This window comes from Echinops telfairi, unplaced genomic scaffold, assembly GCF_000313985.2.
Source record: "Echinops telfairi isolate 266 unplaced genomic scaffold, ASM31398v2 ScPeMD7_1713;HRSCAF=2227, whole genome shotgun sequence".
Lineage (NCBI taxonomy): Eukaryota > Metazoa > Chordata > Mammalia > Afrosoricida > Tenrecidae > Echinops > Echinops telfairi.
The window spans coordinates 16282242-16288778 of record NW_022105611.1 but is presented as its reverse complement, the minus strand read 5'-3'; the positions used below and the strand labels follow the sequence as shown (position 1 = coordinate 16288778).

The window sequence follows — 6537 nt, the reverse complement described above, 5'->3', positions numbered from 1 at the left end:
AGAATATAACTGGAACCAGAATGGACAGTGACAGTCCCTCTTTATTATTATTATTTATAGAAGAGGTGGGTTTGGCAAGCAGGAGCACCTTGGGGGAAAAAATTTTTTTTTCAAGGATCCTTCTCTGAACAAGAGCCACTCTCTTGTCCAGTTTGTGGACACTGCTGGAAAGAGCCTCCCACCCTTCCCCAGCCCTAGGTCTGATAGGATGGCATTGTGCTGGATGGCTGGCTCCCCTCCCCTTTTCCAGAGTCCTCAGTCCTCTGAGCGTGGACAGGGCTTAGGACAAGGGGGTGGGGGAAGACAGGGCTGCCACTAGTGTCAGCAATATCCCCAAGTCACCAACCTTGTGAGGTCCTCTGCCAGTCATACCAGCTCGTCACCCCTCAAGCACAAGCACAGAGCTCAGGCTGTTTCCACTTAATTCCCTGGTGGAGGGAGCGGAAGCTACGGGGAGGTCCAGTCTCACATAAAGTCAGGAACATAAGTCAGGAACAGCCTCCTAATAAGGCTGTCTAAACAGAAGAGGCTGTCTCAGGAACGGTGGGCACCTCAGCACCAGACCCGACGGATGTTGCTATGGTTGCTGGTATAATGGAGAAGGAGGTCTAGCTTTGGGTTAGTGGTTAGGTGAGGAGAATTCCTTCCAACCACAGATTTTTCATTTTATTTATGAACCGCTCAGGTTCTCACCACTAGGCGCTCGACTGACACCTAGTGGCCCATTTGTAGAAACGTTTCTATACAATGCAGTTATTTCTCAGCTCTCCTGGAAGCATCAATCCACTGAGGTAAGTTTCAAAAGCATGAGAGGCATTGGGGAGAAAACCACTAAAGGCACTAATTCCTGGGGGCAAGGCTCAGGCACTCTGGCAGGGTCAGACCCAACCCAGGGATGCATGCGGCAGTCTACTGAAAAGGAGGGGGGAAAGAAGAAAAGAAAGAGGATGTGGAGAGTGGGGGAACAGGGCACTAACTCACCTACGAGGAGGGTATTGTTTATGTCTCCACAGAAAAGGGAGAGAGGGACCAGATCTCAACCTGGTACACCAAGCTTTTAGGGCAACATGCCGGCATGAAGCAGCAAACTAACAGAGAGGTCTGCTTGGCCGGCCCCAATCCCAGCTACATCGACCCCTCCCCAGAAGACTAAACTACAGAGGACAGCGCTGAAGATACAGCCCAGTGAGAGTGACGGGTCTGCCCAAACTACACAGGAGCAAACTTAGAGGAAAAGAGAGAGACTGTACAGCATCCTGACCCACTAAGCCCCAAGGACAACACTCCTGCTCAGAGCAGCCAATGCACAGAGAAGACGGTAGGGCTGGCCTCACACGAGACATGATGTCCCCTCATTGACTCACAGTGCTGCAGGGGACAGCACTTGAGACAGTGCTTCAATTGTGCCCTGTCTGCCACCCCCACACCGGGGCAAAACACGAAGGGAGCACAACAGAGCAGCAAGGGGAGCAAAGTCACTAAGTCCCTGAGGAATCCTGAAAATAGACCTCAGACTCAGAGGGCAGGGCTTGGCACCTCCTCAGACTCAATTGGAAAATATAAATAAGGGTTAGCAGACAGACCTGGAACTATTTATAGACTTATTCACCTTCTTCATGTCTATCTACATAAGATAGGCAAGATAAACAATCCCAAGGAGAAAACAACAGGACCAACAGGACTAAGGTTCCAGGGGGACAGAAGTGAGGGGAAGGTGGGGGAAAGGATGGGGGGAGCCAACAAACCGAGGGACAAGGGAACAACAAGAGATCTAAAATTGATGGCAAGGAGGGCATAGGATGCCTGGTGGGGTTCAATCAAGGGCAGTGTAGCAAAGAGGAATTACTGAGCACTGAATGAAGGTCAAACATGATAGCGGAACAGGAGGAAAGTAAAAGGAAATAGAAGGAAAAAAACTAGGAGGCAAAAGACATTTATAGAGGTATAAATATAGGCATGTACATATGTAAATATATTAATATATAATGATAGGTATATAGGCCTATGAACATATATTTTATATGTTAAGTATTAAGGAAGCAGATAGACTTTGGGCCTCGACTCAAGTACTCCCTCAACGCAAGAACACTTTGTTCTGAGGACAAAGCAGGTGCATAAGTGAATGATGCCCAGCTATTAAAAGATTTGGTGCCTGAGGTCTTAAAGGCTTGAAGATAAACAAGCGGCCATCTAACAAGGAAGCAACAAAGCCTACATGGAAGAAGCACACCAGCCTGTGTGATCACAAGGTGTTGACAGGATTGGGTATCAGGCATCGGGAGACGCAAAACAAACAACCATTTTGATGCAAATGGGGTGTGTGTGCCAAAATAGAGACCCAAAGCCTATCTATAGACAACTGGACATCCCCTCACAGAAGGGTCACAAGGTAGGAATAAGTCTGCCAGAGTCCTGCACGGCATCAACAAAACACACAACATTCCTCTAGCTCTTTAATGCTTCCTCCCCTCCATTATCATGACCCCAGTTCTACCTTACAAACCCGGCTAGACCATAACATGTATACTGGTACAGATAAACGCTCTCGACACCTGGAGTCCAGGACAGATACTCCCCTCGCCGACCCCCCCTCCCCAAGGAACAGTAATGGGAGTAGCGCTACCATGAGGTAGGGGGAAGGTAGAGGGAGAAGGGAGAGAAAAGAGGAGCCCATCACAATGATCGACGTATAATACCACTACCACAGGGGACGATCAACAGAAATGTGGGCGAAGGGAGACAGCAGACAGTGTAAGATACGAAAATAATTTATCATTTAAAAAGGTTTCCCGAGGGGGTGGGGAGAAGAGCTGATACTAAGGGCTCAAATAGAAAGAAAATATTTTGAAAATGATGATGGCAACATATGTACTAATGCGATTGATACAAGTGATGTATGGATTGTTATAAGAGCTGGAAGAGCCCCCAATAAAACGATTTATTAAAAAAAGAAATACCTTGGCTTGGGTCAGGCGCACCTTAGTTCCTCTGAAAAACTCCTTGCTTTCAACACTTTAATCCAGTTGGTGGATAAGTCAAGAAATAATAACTCCACAATTTGATATTTTTGCTTAATAAATGTTTCTATGATTTTGTAAAAATACTTTTTGACTTAGCCTCAAACTGCCGCATCTTTTCCCTGTGGAGCGAGTCGCCCAGCTCCTAACCACCAGAGCTCCTGGGATACAATGACACATTGCTTCGTATGCACGTGGGCCACCAAGCAAAAGGGGCGGCCAAGAAAATGGGTAGGATGCTGCCATCTGGTGGCGTGTTGGGGTAAAGTCAGTATGAAATGCGACAATAGGGAGCTAAGCCCCTTTCTAAGCACACCTGCCACTTTGCCACCTGTCTATTGCCTTCCTCCTTGTGACGTCATTTTGTTCCCCCAAGCAGACTGTTAGGAGGAACCAAAGACAGCTACGTGAGGTCAGCGCCGAGGACAAAAGAGCGACGTGACCCGCGTCTAGTAACGTGTACACTGCCTGCTTACTTACCCTTTCTGGGTCTGAACATTTCGTAGCTGAAAAATGCCATTAAAAGATCAGATCGAAGTTGTGAGAAGAGACGCCCCTTCCGCACGCCGGCGGCCGGCTGTCGCGTGCCCTCCATAGGCAACCCGGACCCTCATTTCCCGTCCTCTTCGATGGAGGATGACCAACTACGGCAGCTGCGCGGCCTCTGCCAGCGTGCACATGCGAATGGCTTTTCTAAGAAAAGTCTATAGCATCCTTTCTCTGCAAGTTCTTTTAACAACAATGACATGCTCAGTCTTTCTATACTTTGAGCCGCTCCGGACATTTGTACATGAAAGTCCTGCCTTAATTTTGGTGTGTGCCCTGGGATCTTTCGGTTTGATTCTAGCATTGACTCTGAACAGATACAAGCATCCCTTAACCTGTAGCTGCTTTTTGGATTTACATTACTGGAAGCTCTGACTGTGGCCAGTCGTTGCTTTCTATGATGTATATATTATTCTCCAAGCGTTTATACTGACCACTGCAGTATTTCTTGGCTTGACTGCATATGCTCTACAATCTAGGCGAGACTTTAGCAAATTCGGAGCAGGGCTGTTTACTGTTGTATGGATGTTGTGCTTCTCCGGCTTCTTGCGCTTGTTTTTCCGTAGTGAGACAGTGGCGCCTGTGTTGGCTGCCAGCGGAGCCCCTCTTCCCTGCGGCTCATCGTCTATGACACTCGCTCACTGGTGCACAGGCTCTCACCAGAAGAATACGTCCTGGCGTCCATCAGCCTCCACCTGGATATCATCAGTCCGTTCCTGCACTTGTGACGATTCTTGGAAGCAGTTAATAAAAAGTGATTGAAAATTTTAAAAAGCAAAAAGATCAAATTGAATCTATATGCAATGTATACCCAAGCCATGGTGTTTTCGATCGCCTCAAAGGCATGTGAAAGCTGGGCATGGAAGAAGGAAGACCGAAGAAGCGTCCGTGAATTTGCAGGATGGCGCTGCGGAAGACTAGGGCGCACCGCGGGCTGCCAAAAGAACCAGCGGACCGGCCTCGGGAGGACAGCCGAGGCTCCTGAGCAGCAGATGGGGAGACCTGTTTTCAGGAGAGACATCCTGAGTGGTAAAGCGAACATCCTCGACCAGACTGCCTGCAACGATGCGCGCCGGCCTGGCAGTATTTCGTTCTGTGGGACACAGAGTCTCCACGGTCAAGAGCCAGCAGGAGGATGTCGAACAACATCAAGCCTTGGACTTCTTGTTTTCCTTCTGGTTCCCTGCCCCAGCTAGACAGACCCATCTAACGCTCAGTGCTGCGGGCAGGCGGCGAGCGAGGCCCTCAAAGTGCCCTGAGAGAATGAACAACGTTCAGGTAAGGGCCTTGGCAACCAGCCCAAAGTGTCCATCGTGCTGACTCATGGTTACAAGTGTCTTTTTCGTTTTTTCTTTTCTTTTTTTAAACAGTTTTATTGGCTCTTCATCTGTATGTCATACAATTCAACAATTCAATCATATCGAGAAGAGTTGTACAATCATCACCTCAATTCTAGAACATTTTCTTCTTCCTTATTATTCATGTAATTATTTTTTTTAATTGTGGAAAAACATACACAACAAAACATTCTCCAATTCAGCGACGTCTGCATGTCTAATCCAGTGCCAGGGATTATATTCCTTGTGATGTGCAACCATTATTGAGAACCTTTTCCAAATTGTTCGGCTGCCATTCATCTAAACCAACGTCCTCTAAGCAACAAACACTTTCACTCATGGTAACCACTGGTCAAGTTTGGTTTCTTATTTATTTATTAGTAGCTTTCTTGATATAATATTCACATATAATATGTATTTACTTCAATAGTAAAGTCACTTTTACTATTGTGAATATTATACATATGTGAATATTATACACTTCAATAGTAAAGTCACTTTTTAAAAGAGTTGTGAATACATCATCACAATCAGTTCTCATGCACCTGAGCCCCCGAATGAGTCTTTAGGAAGCTTCTGAAAAAGGTAGCGTCCAGGACCCCATCCCAGAGGTCTGAGGCAGGGCACACAAAACTAAATCTGTGTTAGCACCATTCTAGTGACCAAGTCTCACATGATCCTCCCTGGGAAATATCACACTGGCCAACAGAAACCATCTGCTTGTCAGTTTGTCTTTCTGGAACTGGGGCCCTCACAATCCCGTAGACACAAAACTGGGACTTGTTGGCCACCTGGTTGTCGATGTGCTGGGGAGAAGGCTGGAGAACACTGGAGTGGAAACGCTGGGAGCAGAACCTGCGAGGACTCTCGTCCTGCCCGGAGAACACTGTCAACTGCACTTGGACTAGTCAAGAGCCAGACTGTCCAAGACACTGGTGACCTGGGGCCTCCTGCCCAGGGCTAAGGGCGGTGCCGCACTAGAGCAAGGATGAATTGCTTCGTAATGTGTTCTTCTGGGAGAGGGCAAGGTTTACTAGTGGAGAATTAGGTCCTAGGATTAGACTGTCCCTGCAATCAGAGGATTGGTGGTGATAACTCCTGTAATACAAAGCTTAGGAACCTTGTTTTTCATTCTTACTGCTTCTACTCCCTAGCACTTACCTTGTTCTCCAGAGAGCCGGCATGTCTGCTTCTGGTTTCATCTGTTGGATGTTTATCATTTAGAGTAGGAGTTCTAAATGCAAAGCCAATAGAAAGCGTCAAAGGATCTAGAAACAGCTTGAAATGTTTGCATACTTGTCTGTTTCCTGGTACAAAGGCCTTTGATATTGATCTTTTTCAAGAAACCTATGACTCCACAAGAGATTAAAAACCATCATTTTAGGGATGACAGAACACTATGCCCCTGTCCTAATATTCGTCATACTTGATCATTGCTTAGTTTTAGGCTATCTTTCTCAGTAGTCCAAGCTCCAAGAGGAAAGGGATAGTGTTCAACTTTACCAACTATTGCTATTTCCCTGAGCTTATTGGTGAGGCAGTGGCTACGTGTTAGGCTGTGATCTCATGGTTGGCAGTTTGCAACCACCAGCAGCTCCTCGGACGAAAGAGAGGGCTTTCTACTCCTGTAAACAGTG

At 46.9% G+C, this 6537-nt stretch overlaps 1 pseudogene; it reads left to right on the top strand.

Moving 5' to 3' along the window:
* Positions 1–4321, top strand: part of LOC101652853 — a 23688-nt pseudogene extending 19367 nt beyond the window's left edge.
* Positions 4322–6537: the final 2216 nt, after the last annotated feature.